Source organism: Kogia breviceps, chromosome 1 (genome assembly GCF_026419965.1).
Source record: "Kogia breviceps isolate mKogBre1 chromosome 1, mKogBre1 haplotype 1, whole genome shotgun sequence".
Lineage (NCBI taxonomy): Eukaryota > Metazoa > Chordata > Mammalia > Artiodactyla > Physeteridae > Kogia > Kogia breviceps.
The window spans coordinates 159,718,654-159,733,332 of NC_081310.1; positions in this window are offsets into that span (position 1 = coordinate 159,718,654).

Sequence of the window (14,679 nt, forward strand, 5' to 3'; positions counted from 1 at the left end):
TTGACACTTTCAATAAGTCACAGCACCTTCTCCATACACTGCATAAATCTTTTTTTGCATTTCAGTTGTGTTTTTACCTTTCTTGAAATAATAAAGCATAAAATGCCAAAATGTTGCTTTTCTCCCTCCATTTTCAATATTTAAATGGCTACACAAAAATTCACCAATTTTGATAAGTTTTTTCAAAATGCTTGCTGATATGACAGATGTCACAATACTATCTAACAAAATTGTTTAGAATAAAGTTAAAGACAACTAAGTGTTACTAGAGCCATCTTATGGAAAAAAACGAATGAACCTTTTGGCCAACCCAGTAGTTTGTGGCCAGGTAAGAAGGCCTGGATGCTAGACAAAAGAGTTTGGACTTGATCTTGTAGGCTATGCAGAGGCATTGAAGTTGCTTTTCTTCTTTTGTTCTTTTTTATTGTTTTTTCATAAATTTTATTTATTTATTTATTTTTGGCTGAGTTGGATCTTTGTTGCTGTATGTGGGCTTTCTCAAGTTGCGGTAAGTGGGGGCTACTCTTCGTTGTGGTGCATGGGCTTCTCACTGCAGTGACCTCTCTTGTTGCAGAGCACGGGTTCTAGGCATGCGGGCTTCAGTAGTTGTGGTGCATGGGCTCAGCAGTTGTAGCTCGCGGGCTCTAGAGCGCAGGCCCAGCAGTTGTGGTGCACGGGCTTAGTTGCTCCACAGCATGTGGGATCTTCCCGGACCAGGGATGGAACCCGAATCCGCAGGTGGATTCTTAACCACGGTGCCACCAGGGAATCCCTCTTTTGTTCTTTTTTAATCAAAGGAATGCCATGATTATGTCTGTGTTTTAGAAAGAGTAATCTGATGGCAAGGAAAAATGGACTGAATGGAAGAGGCTGGAGGAATACAGAAGGGAGTCAGGACTCAGTTGCAGTGTCTGATATTAAGACCTGAACTAGGATGATGGTAGCGAGGTTGGAGGAAAGGGAACAGAGGAACATGTGGACTAGTGCTTATTTTCATAGCTCATGTCTATTTCCCTTTGGGCATAATATTTTGAAAGATGATTAAATGCTGCTGGTTTTGCTTGGAGAGAGTATTTGGAAAGTCAGGAACTCTGCTTACAACTCAGTGGTCTTCCACACAGGGCAAATCAGATACATTGAGACCATAAGAGGATACACATACCAAAAATGTTCAGACACTTTAGTGTTTTCCTGGCCTTCCCATTTGTGAAACTATGCCATCTATAGCTTTGTTAAGTAACTTGCAGTCAGCACACAAACACATGATAAAAAGACTTCAGTTAAGGAAATTTAAATGAAAATGATATGTTTAAAAAAATTTTTATTTTTAAAAAAGTAATAAAAATAATATATTCACATTATTTATAAGGTCAAAAATGCTATAATGCTTATGATGAAAATTCCTAATCTCCAGCTCCACCCATTCTTAACCTCAATACCCCTGCCCAAACTCTTTTAGCTATTTCTTCTAGTATTTACTTCCATTAAAAAAAAATATAGTTATACTGATTCTTTTTGATTTATCAGTTTTAGACTTTATCTTTTGAATTCCTATTTTGGAAGATGAGGATTCATTTCTTCCATCACCGTAGGCCCCTATTTCCTTTCCCTTATGTAGTTAAAATAAAACTTTTGACTAATTCAAAATTCATTTTTTGAATTAGTGTTAAGCATTGGTTGCTGCTAAGCTAAGTTCTGTACTATAATTATATTTCCTTTTTTGTATGTACTTTTCTTACTGGAGACGTTAATAATTTTATTTTTTCATTTGCTTAGTTCTCTATGTCACTATTTTCTACATTAACAAATATATCAGATAATGTATCTGTTCCATTTATTTTCGTGATGATGTAAGTCCTGGAGTCCTCTATTCTCCTGTTCCAATCTTTTTACATGCTAAACAGTGGTTATCCTAGGATTCCCTTTTAAAATCATCATGAGGATTCTCTTTGACTCTCTCCTGTGTTATATTTCCTATTTCTTTTTTTTTTAAAAATCTCATTTTTTTTTTTTTTTCTTTCTCTCTCTTTTATTTTTAAACTCCCTCATTTTGGTGGCACATATCCTGTAGTAGCTTTCTGGAAAAGAGGTATGAGAAGTAATTTTTTTTTTTAAGACTTTGCAAGTCTCAATGTGCCTTAATTTTACCTTCACACTTGATTGGTAGTTCTCCGGATATAGAATTCTAGTTTGAAAAAAAATTTTGCACAGAACTTTTAAGGCATTGCTACTTTGTATCTTAGTTTCTAGTATTTGTTGTTGAGAAATTTAATGTCATTTCAAACTCTCTCAATCCCTTGCATGATATCATTATTTTCCCCTGGAAGTCTGAGCGTATTTTTTTTAATCTCCTAGTGTTCAGAAATTTCTTAATGATGCACCTTGACATAGTTTTTGTTTTTGTTATTTAAAATCATTGTGCTCAGCCCTTGATAAGCCTTTACAAACTGGAAATATGTATTCTTTAGTCTGGAAATTTTTTCTTGTATTCTTTCTTTAATAATTTTTCTTTTCTTTTCTCTTCTTCTGTCTTTTTGCTTTCTCATTTTGAAACTCACGTTGTTTAGATGTTAGATCTCCTGAATTGTTTTTTCAGTTTCCTTATCTCTTCTATTGTCAAAATCTGTCTTTTTGTTCTGTTTTTTGGGGGCAATTTCTTTAATTTTAATTTCCAACCATTGCATTGATTTTTAAAAATTTACTGCTATCATGTTTTTAATTTTCATGAGTTCTTAGTCTTTTATTATTCCTTTTTTTAAAAAAAAAGAAAGCCTCCTAGTCTTGTTTCATGAATGCAACATCTATTCTTATCTAAGTTCATTGATGATCATTAAAAATTTTTTTCTTCTGTTTCCTAATTTATTTCCTTTGAGTTTCATTTTCTGTTTGTTTCTTTTGGCATTTCTCATTTTGGAGTCTCTTTTCCAATACTTGGTGAAATTTTTCAGCCCTTCATATTTAGCAGTAAGTTACTAAAAAGTCAGTTGGAAGCTCTGTGTGAATAGATGGAATTTTTTTTTTTTAATTTTTGTGGCTGCTGGGTTGGGGATCTTACTTCCCCCACCAGTGATCAAACCTGGGCCCCTGCATTGGAAGCATGGAGTCTTAACCACTGGACCACCAGGGAAGTCCCAAGATGGAATTTGTTGATTGGTGGCTTCACTGTAGAGTAATATGGAGGCTACCTGACCATTTTGCTGGGTCACAATATGAATACAAAATATCAGTATTTGTAGTTCTTTTTTCTGAAGCTGGTCAGTTTCTCCAGTCTCTTCTCTTGGGTAACAGAGGCAGGTGTGACTGCCTGGCTATCCAAGTACTCTAAGCTGAGTAGGACAAGGGAGCCAAAGGCCTCACTATTCAGTAGGTAGACATTCACTTAATTCCCGTTTTCACCTGGCATGTCTCTCCCCCTACTATAGGGCCTAACTTATCTGGGCTTTGGCCTCTCAGGCTCAATTTTTCCTTTGATCAAATATCTGGTCTACTGCCAGGGTAGGGAGATATACCAGTCTGGTTGGTTCAGCTGGGGAAGGGACCTGCAAGTCTAACTTCTCTCTTCACAGACTTTCAACCAATCTCCACACCTCACCCCTGCCTTCCACAATTCTCTGTGCCTCAAATTACTGAGCCTTTCTCAAGAGGCAGTACAATGTAGTTGTTAAGGGAATAATCTTTGAACCCAGATAGGCTGGGCTTGAAATTTGGCTATGTGACCTTGGACAAATTATTTGAACTCATGCTTCAGTTTCTTCTTTTGTAAAATGGTAAAAATAATAGTATCGGGCTTCCCTGGTGGCGCAGTGGTTGAGAGTCCGCCTGCCGATGCAGGGGACACGGGTTCGTGCCCCGATCCGGGAGGATCCCACATGCCGCGGAGCGGCTGGGCCCGTGAGCCATGGCCGCTGAGCCTGTGCGTCCGGAGCCTGTGCTCCGCAATGGGAGAGGCCACAACAGTGAGAGGCCCGAGTACCACAAAAAAAAATAATAATAAAAAAAAATAATAGTATCTACCTCAAAGGATGTTGTGAGGATTAAATGAGCTTATATATGTAAAATGCTTAGAACAATGCCTGCCATCTACTAAGATATGTGATAAGATATTATTCTTATTCATTTCTATAGCTTCCCACTGGATTCTCCCCTCATCATACTTCAACTTTCTCAACTTTGTTAACTTTTCCCACATCTAAAAATGTGTCCACTGATGACTTCTCTTGCATTCTCTTTAATTGTGAGTTGATACCTTTAAAACAATCATTTCTTCTCTTTTTATTGATGTTTTGGGAGAGAAAAAGAGATAAGCACATATATAGATTATAATATACACATATTATATATAAAACATATGTGTTACATATAATATATGATATATTACATATAAAACATATTATTTATATGTTATTATGTTAGAACTGGCTCAATTAGTCAAAATTGAAAGCATTGAAATTACAATATCAATGTTGATAAGATTTTGGAAAAATAGGGAACTCATTCATTATTTATTTATTTTTTTCTGGGTAAACTGCATTCTTTTTTTAAAAATTATTTATTTATTTATTTATTTATTTTTAGCATCTTTATTGGATTATAATTGCTTTACAATGGTGTGTTAGTTTCTGCTTTATAACAAAATGAATCAGCTATACATATACGTATACATATATCCCCATATCTCTTCCCTCTTGTGTCTCCCTCCCTCCCACCCTCCCTATCCCACCCTTCTAGGTGGACACAAAGCGCCGAGCTGATCTCCCTGTGCTATGCAGCTGCTTCCCACTAGCTATCTCTTTTACATTTGGTAGCGTATATATGTCCAAGCCACTCTCTCACTTCGTCCCAACTTAGCCTTACCCCTCCCTGTGTCCTCAAGTCCATTCTCTACGTCTGCATCTTTATTTCTGCCCTGCCCCTAGGTTCTTCAGAACCTTTTTTTTTCTTAGATTCCATATATATGTGTTAGCATATGGTATTTGTTTCTCTTTCTGACTTACTTCACTCTGTATGAAAGACTCTAGGTCCATCCACCTCACTACAAATAACTCAATTTCATTTCTTTTTATGGCTGAGTAATATTCCATTGTATATATGTGCCACACCTTCTTTAACCATTCATCTGTCGATGGACAGTTAGGTTGCTTCCATGTCCTGGCTATTGTAAATAGAGCTGCAACGAACATTTTGTACATGACTCTTTTTGAGTTATGGTTTTTTCAGGGTATATGTCCAGTAGTGGGATTGCTGGGTCATATGGGAGTTCTATTTTTAGTTTCTTAAGGAACCTCCATACATTCTCCATAGTGGCTGTATCAGTTTACATTCCCACCAACAGTGCAAGAGGGTTCCCTTTTCTCCACACCCTCTCCAGCATTTATTGTTTGTAGATTTTTTGATGATGGCCATTCTGACTGGTGTGAGGTGATACCTCATTGTAGTTTTGATTTGCATTTCTCTAATGATTAGTGATGTTGAGCATCCTTTCATGTGTTTGTTGGCAATCTATATATCTTCTTTGGAGAAATGTCTATTTAGGTCTTTGGCCCATTTTTGGATTGGGTTGTTTGTTTTTTTGGTATTGAGCTTCATGAGCTGCTTGTAAATTTTGCAGATTAATCCTTTGTCAGTTGCTTCATTTGCAAATATTTTCTCCCATTTTGAGGGTTGTCTTTTCATCTTGTTTATGGTTTCCTTTGCTGTGCAAAAGCTTTTAACTTTCATTAGGTCCCATTTGTTTATTTTTGTTTTTATTTCCATTTCTCTAGGAGGTGGGTCAAAAAGGATCTTGCTGTGATTTATGTCATAGAGTATTCTGCCTATGTTTTCCTCTAAGAGTTTTATCATGTCTGGGCTTACATTTAGGTCTTTAATCCATTTTGAGTTTGTTTTTGTGTATGGTGTTAAGGAGTGTTCTAATTTCATTGTTTTACATGTAGCTGTCCAGTTTCCCCAGCACCACTTATTGAAGAGGCTATCTCTTCTCCATTGTATATTCTTGCCTCCTTTATCAAAATTAAGGTGACCATATGTGCATGGGTTTATCTCTGGGCTTTTGATCCTGTTCCATTGCTCTATATTTCTGTTTTTGTGTCAGTATCATACTGTCTTGATTACTGTAGCTTTGTAGTATAGTCTGAAGTCCAGGAGCCTGATTCTTCCAGCTCCATTTCTCTTTCTTAAGATTGCTTTTGGGGCTTCCCTGGTGGCGCAGTGGTTGAGAGTCCGCCTGCCTATGCAGGGGACACGGGTTTGTTCTCCGGTCCGGGAAGATCCCACATGCCGCAGAGTGTCTGGGCCCGTGAGCCATGGCTGCTGAGCCTGAGCGTCCGGAGCCTGCGCTCCGCAATGGGAGAGGCCACAACATTGAGAGGCCCACGTACCACAAAAAAAAAAAAAAAAAGATTGCTTTGGCTATTTGGGATCTTTTGTGTTCCTGTACAAATTGTGTAATTTTTTGTTCTAATTCTGTGAAAAATGCCAGTGGTAGTTGGATAGGGATTGCATTTAATCTGTAGATTGCTTTGGGTAGTAGAGTCATTATCACAATGTTGATTCTTCCAATCCAAGAACATGGTATATCTCTCCATCTTTTTGTATCATCTTTAATTTCTTTCATCAGTGTCTTATAGTTTTATGCATACAGGTCTTTTGTCTCCTTAGGTAGGTTTATTCCTAGGTATTTTATTCTTTTTGTTGCAATGGTAAATGGGAGTGTTTCCTTAATTTCTCTTTCAGATTTTTCTCATTAGTGTATTGGAATGCAAGAGATTTCTGTGCATTAATTTTGTATCCTGCTACTTTACCAAATTCATTGATTAAGTCTAGTAGTTTTCTGGTAGCATCTTTAGGATTCTCTATGTATAGTATCAAGTCATCTGCAAACGACAGTTTTACTTCTTATCTTCCCATTTGGATTCCTTTTATTTCTTTTTCTTCTCTGATTGCTGTGGCTAAAACTTCCAAAACTATGTGGAATAAGAGTGGTGATAGTGGACAACCTTGTCTTGTTCCTGATCTTAGTGGAAATGTTTTCATTTTTTCACCATTGAGAATGATGTTGACTGTGGGTTTGTCATATGTGGCCTTTATTATGTTGAGGTAAGTTCCCTCTATGCCTACTTTCTGGAGGGTTTATATAATAAATGGGTGTTGAATTTTGTTGAAAGCTTTCTCTGCGTCTATTGAGATGATCATATGGTTTTTCTCCTTCAATTTGCTAATATGGTTTATCACATTGATTGTTTGTGTATATTGAAGAATACTTGCATTCTTGGGGTAAACCCCACTTGATCATGGTGTATGATCTTTTTAATGTGCTGTTGGATTCTGTTTGCTAGTATTTTGTTGAGGATTTTTGCATCTATGTTCATCAGTGATATTGGCCTGTAGTTTTCTTTCTTTGTGACGTCTTTGTCTGGTTTTGGTATCAGGGTGATGGTGGCCTCATAGAATGAGTTTGGGAGTGTTCCTCCCTCTGCTATGTTTTGGAAGAGTTTGAGAAGGATAGGTGCTAGCTCCTCTCCAAAAGTTTGATAAAATTCGCCCATGAAGCCATCTGGTCCTGGGTTTTTGCCTGTCAGAAGATTTCCAATCACAGTTTCAATTTCAGTGCTTATGATTGATCTGTTTATATTTTCCAACTCCCCCTGGTTCAGTATTGGAAGGTTGTGCCCCTCCAAGAACATGTCCATTTCTTCCAGGTTGTCCATTCTACTGGCACATAGTTGCCTGTCATAATCACTCACAATCCTTTGTATCTCTGCAGTGTCTGTTTTTACCTCTCCTTTTTTATCTCTAATTCCATTGATCTGAGTCCCTCCTCTTTTTTCTTGATGAGTCTGGCTAATGGCCTATCAATTCCGTTTATTTTCTCAGAGAAGCAGCCTCTAGTTTCATTGATCTTTGCCAACATTTCCTTCACTTCTTTTTCATTTATTTCTGGTCTCTTCCCTATGATTTCTTTCCTTCTGCCAACACTGTTTTTTTTTTTTTTTTTTTTTTTTGGTTCTTCTTTCTCTAATTGCTTCAGGTGTTTAATTGAGATGTTTCTTGTCTCTTGAGGCAGGACCGCATTGCCACAGACCTCCCTCCTAGAACTGCTTTTGCTGCATACCACAGGCCCTGGGTCATCACGTTTTCATTGTCATCCATTTCCAGGTATTTCTTAACCTCCTCCTTGATTTCCTCAGTGATCTCTTGGTCATTTAGCAGTGCACTGTTAGCCTCCATGTGTTTGTATTGTTTACAGATCTTTTCCTGTAACTGATATCTAGTCTCATAGCATTGTGGTTGGAAAAGATACGTGATATGATTTCAACCTTCTTAAATTTGCCAAGGCCTGATTTGCCACAGAAGATATGGTCTATCCTGGAGAATGCTCCATGAGCACTGGAGAAGAAAGTGTATTTTATGGTTTGGGGATGGAATGTCCTATAAATATCAATCAAGTCCATCTTGTTTAATGTAACATTTAAAGCTTGTGTTTCCTTATTTATTTTCATTTTGGATGATCTGTCCATTGGTGAAAGCAGGGTGTTAAAGTCCCCTACTATTTTTGTGTTACTGTCGATTTCCCCTTCCATGGCCATTAGCATCGGCCTCATGTACCATGGTGCGCCTATGTTGGGTGCACAAATATTTACAATTGTTATATCTTCTTCTGGGACTGATCCCTTAATCATCATGTAGTGTCCTTCCTTGTCTCTTGTAGTAGTCTTTATTTTAAAGTCTATTTTTTCTGATATGAGAATTGTTACTCCAGCTTTCCTTTGATTTCCATTTGCATGGAATATCTTTTTCCATCCCCTCACTTTCAGTCTGCATGTGTCCCCAGGTGTAAAGTGGGTGTCTTGTAGACAGCATATACATGGGTGTTGTTTTTGTATCCATTCAGCCAGTCTATGTCTCTTGGTTGGAGCATTTAATCCATTGACATTTAAGGTAGTTATTGATATGTATGTTCCTATTACCATTTTCTTAACGTTTTGGGTTTTTTATTGTAGGTCTTTTCCTTCTCATGTGTTTCCTGCCTAGAGAAGCCCCTTTAGCATTTGTTGTAAAGCTGGTTTGGTGGTGCTGAATTCTCTTAGCATTGGCTTGTCTGTAAAGGTTTTAATTTTTTTGTCGAATCTGAATGAGATCCTTGCTGGGTAGAGTAATCTTGGCTGTAGGTTTTTCCGTTTCATCACTTTAAATATGTCCTGCCACTCCCCTCTGGACTGCAGAGTCTCCGCCAAAAGACCAGCTATAAACCCCATGGGGATTCCCTGGTATGTTATTTGTTGCTTTTCCCTTGCTGCTTTCAATATTCTTTCTCTGTATTCAATTTTTGATAATTTGATTAATATGTGTCTTGGCGCGTTTCTCCTTGGATTTATCCTGCATGGGACTCCGTGCTTCCTGGACCTGATTGACTATTTCCTCTCTCATATTAGGAAGCTTTCAACTATAATCTCTTCAAATATTTTCTAGAACCTTTTCTTTCTCTTCTTCCTCTGGGACCCCCATAAGTCGAATGTTGGTACCTTTAATGTTGTCCCAGAAGTCTCTGAGACCGTCCTCAATTCTTTTCATTCTTTTTTCTTTATTCTGCTCTGTCGTAGTTATTTCCACTATTTTATCTTCCAGGTCACTTATCCATTCTTCTGCTTCAGTTACTCTGCTATTGATTCCTTCCAGAGAATTTTTAACTTCATTTATTCTGTTGTTCATCATTGTTTGTTTGCTCTTTTGTTCTTCTAGGTCCTGCCTAAATGTTTCTTGTATTTTCTCCATTCTATTTCCAAGATTTTGGACCATCCTCACCATCGTTACTCTGAATTCTTTTTCAGGTAGGCTGCCTATCTCCTCTTCATTTGTTTGGTCTGGTGGGTTTTTACCTTGCTCCTTCATCTGCTGCATATTTCTCTGTCTTCTCATTTGCTTAACTTACTGTGTTTGGGGTCTCTTTTTCACAGGCTGCAGGTTTGTAGTTCCCATTGTTTTTGGTGTCTGTCCCCGGTAGGTAAGGTTTGTTCAGTGGGTTGTGTAGGCTTCCTGGTGGAGGGGACTGGTGCCTGTGTTCTGGTGGATGAGGCTGGATCTTGTCTTTCTGGTGGGCAGGACCACGTCTGGTGGTGTTTTGGGATGTCTGTGACCTTATTATGATTTTAGGCAGACCCTTTGCTAATGGGTGGGGTTGTGTTCCTGTCTTGCTAGTTGTTTGTCATGGGGCATCCAGCACTGTCGCTTGCTGGTCATTGAGTGGAGTTGGGTCTTAGCATTGAGATGGAGATCTCTGGGAGAGCTTTCACCGTTTGATGTTACATGGAGCTGGGAGGTCTCTGGTGGACCAATGTCCTGAGCTTGGCTCTCCCACCTCAGAGGCTCAGGCCTGACACCTGGCTGGACCACCAAGATCCTGTCAGCCACACAGCTCAGAAGAAAAAGGAAGAAAAAGAAAGAAAGGAAAAATAAAAAAAAAAAATAACGTTAATAAAATAAAAAAATTTAAAAATTATTAAAAATTAAAAAGTAATTTTAAAAAGAAAGAAAGAAGAGAGCAACCAAACCAAAAAACAAATCCACCAATGATAACAAGTGCTAAAAAGTACACTAAAAAAAACCCCCCAAAACCAAAAAAATAACAAACAAAAACCAGACAGACAGAACCCTAGGACAAATGGTAAAAGCAAAGCTATACAGACAAAATTACACAAAGAAGTATACACATACAAACTCACAAAAAGAGAAAAAGGAAAAAATATATATATTTTTAAAAAGGAACAGAGTAACCAAATCAATAAACAAATCTACCAGTGATAATAAGCTCTAAATACTAAATTAAGATAAACATACAACCAGAAACAAATTAAACGCAGAAAGCAAATCCCAAGTCTACAGTTGCTCCCAAAGTCCACCACCTCAACTTTGGGATGATTCATTGTCTGTACAGGTATTCCAGAGATGCAGTGTACATGCAGTTGATTGTGGAGATTTAATCCATTGCTTCTGAGGCTGCTGGAAGAGATTTCCCTTTCTCGTCTTTTTTTGCTCAGCTCCTGGGGTTCAGCTTGGATTTGGCCGCGCCTCTGCATGTAGGTCGCCTGAGGATGTGTGTTCTTTGATCAGACAGGATGGGGTTAAAGTAACAGCTGATTCGGGGGCTCTGGCTTACTCAGGCCGGGGGGAGGGAGGGGTATGGAATGCAAGGCTAGCCTGCGGTGGCAGACACCAGAGTGACATTGCACCAGCCTGAGGCGCACCATGTGTTCTCTTGGGGAAGTTGTCCCTGGATCACGGGACCCTGGCAGTGGTGGGCTGCACAGGCTCCCGGGAGGGGAGGTGTGGCTAGTGACCTGTGCTTGCACACAGGCTTCTTGGTGCCTACAGCAGCAGCCTTAGCAGTTCATACCCATCTCTGGTGTCCACGTTGATAGCCGCAGCTCGTGCCCGACTCTGGAGCTCGTTTAGGTGGTGCTCTGAATCCCCTCTCCTGGTGCACCCCCAAACAATGGTCTCTTGCCTCTTAGGCAGATCCAGACATTTTCCCCGACTCCCTCTCGGCTAGCTGTGGTGCACCAGCCCCATTCAGGCTGTGTTCATGCAGCCAACCCCAGTCCTCTCTCTGGGATTTGTCTTCCGAAGCCCGAGCCTCAGCTCCCAGTCCCGACCTGTCCCGGCAGGTGAGCAGACAAGCCTCTCTGGCCAGTGAGTGCTGGTCAGCACTGATCCTCTGTGGGGGAATCTCTCTGCTTTGCCCTCTGCACCCCTGTTGCTGCACTCTCCTCCGTGGCTCTGAAGCTTCCCGCCCGCCCCCCACTCACGCCCATCTCCACCAATGAAGGGGCTTCCTAGAGCGTAGAAACTCTTCCTCCTTCACAGCTCCCTCCCAGAGGTGCAGGTCCTGTCCCTATTCTTTTGTCTCTGCTTTTCTTTTTTCTTTTGCCCTTCCCAAGTACGAGGGGAGTTTCTTGTCTTTTGGGAAGTCTGAGGTCTTCTGCCAGCGTTCAGTAGGTGTTCTGTAGGAGTTGTTCCACATGTAGATGTATTTCTGATGTCTTTGTGGGGAGGAAGGTGATCTCCACATCTTGCTCCTCTGCCATCTTGAAGGTCCCCCTCATTCATTACTGTTATCAACATAAATTAATATAATTCCTTTGGAATACAGAAATCTATATTGAGTCATAAAAATACTTTGACCTTTAACTGATTATCCTATGAAAATTTTAGAGGAAAAATTTAATAAACAAAAATGTTATTAATTTTAATGAAAAATTAAAGGCAATGAAAATTTCTAACAATCTCAAGATGTTAAAATACAGTAGATGTCTAGTTTGAGATGCTAATATTATATAGTAATTATTTTCCAACATGGATTACATTAACAATTAAATATTATAATATAACACTAAGTGCAAAGAAAATACAAACATATGTTCACTGTGGGTAAGCAATGTAAACTTTATATGCTATAAAGGGAATATACAAAAATAGAACCAGTTGTTTTAACAAGGTAGAATTAGGAAGGTTTTGTTTTTCTTTTTAAAAAATTCCTTTTATGTTGCAATAAAAATGTTTTTATAATTAAAAAAAAAACCTCTCAAGCCTAAAACTGACAAAAATCATAGTGATTGTGTCTACCAGACCCCTTAGATGAAGGTGAAAACTAAACCATTCAGCCAAACATCTGAAAGTTTCAGAACAGCCAGGTCTTTGATGTTGGGTAGACTAAACAACCAGATGTTTGACTGAAGTTTTCTATTTTCATCTGAAGGCTGACATCATGTAACTATAGCCTGAGTGCATTACTGTTGTCAGTCACCATAAAGTTCAGTGAGTTGTTAACATGGCCCCCATGCAGCTCTCCTGGCCTTCCTCATTTGGTACTCACAAATATCATCTTTAACTTGCTCTTTGCTTTAAGGTGTTATATAACTCTGATTATTCTTCATCGTCTAAAGAATAAAGGCTTAACCTTTCATAATGTGGCCTCAACTGGCATCCCCAGCCCCATCTGTCATCATTTCATTCCCTCACAAGGTCTATATGCTCTAGATGCTAGAAATATAGACCCTAACCCTCAAGATACTCATACTTGTATTATTATTATTATTATCTTTGGCTAGAGAACATTAGTGTTATCATTCATTGAGCTATTATGCTCCAGAGTGCTAGGGCTTAGTATATACTATTGAGTTTAACCTTCACCATAACTTTCTGTGGCATTATTTCCATTTTACCAGTAGAGAAAGAGAAGCTACAGAGGTTAAGGATCTTGCCCCAAATTATATAACCAGTAAATTACAGAGCCAGGACTCAGTCTATTGGATTCCAAAGCTTATACTCTTAATCACAACACCACTGAGACATGTTTACTAATAAATTTACTAAGGTATTATGGTGGCTGTGTGGTAGTATGGAGATAATGAGGTCTATAAAATGGCAGTAGATAAAGTAGAAATAGGCAAAGGTTTAGTCCAGGTACCATTTATAGAAGGTCTAGTATGTTCTGGACCCTATCCTAAGTACTAGGGACACAAAAAAGTCAAATATCATCTTTGCCCTGAAGGAGAAATCAGTTTAATAAGGGTGTTAAGAATCCAAAATTAGGTGGAAAATTCAGGTGGTTCCAGAAATGGAGCCCAAAGAAGTGATGGTGTCATATATGCCCAGGGCTTGGCTGGGGTACAGAGTCACTGGGTAAAAGCTCCAGGAAGAGGAGGAAGGAAATAGAGAGCTCCCCAGATACCAAGGAATCTGGGAAGAAGTGCCCAGAGAGATCTGAAACACATGACAGGCACAACTGTTTAAAACAATAATGAAGATTTATTTATTTTGCTAGTTCCTGTTGTTGCCTCTACTGGTCATCAGGGATTCGGACTGTGTCAGACACAGTCCCTCCCAGTAGTGGTCTTTGGGGTTGGCTCATTCTTTCTACAAATAAGTATGGAGAAGATACTATGTTTGAGGCTTTGTTCTAGGCACTGGGGATACAACAGTAAACAAAACAGACATGCCTTCATGGAGCTTACGTTCTATTAGGGAGAGACAGACAAATAAATATGTAAAATATATAGTATTTTAGAAGGTGATGAGAGTCAGGAAGAAAACTAAAGAAGAGAAGGGGGGCAGGAAGTATCAATGAGATAGAAAGATCAGGAAAGGTCCCTCTAGGAAGGTGATATTTGAGCAAAGACCTTGTATTTTCACAAAAAGGAGAGTATTCTAGGTAGAGGAAAGAGCAAGTGCAAAGGGCCTGAGTCTGAAGTGTGCTTGGTGTGATCCAAGAACAGCAAAAAGGCCAGTGTAACTGGGAAAGATTAAGTATTATAAGAACTTTGACTCTTATTCTGAGAGAGACTGGTAGCCATTGGATGGTTTTTGAACAAAGAAGTGTTATGAACTGCTTTATGATGTCACATTTTTATCCTGGTTGCTGTGCTGAAAATAGACTGAAGAAGGATAAGGGTGGAGGTAGGGAAACCAGTTAGGTGGTATTGTAGGGGAGACATTATGGTGGCTAGGATCAGGATGATAGCAGTAGAGGTACTGAGTGATCTCATTCTGAATATACTGTATTTTAAAGGAAGAGCTTGTAAAGTTTGCTGATGGATCAAATTGAGGTGTGAAAGAGTGAAGTCAAGGATGACACCAATGTTTTACCCTAAGGAAATGGAAAGGTGGAATTGTAATTTACTTTGG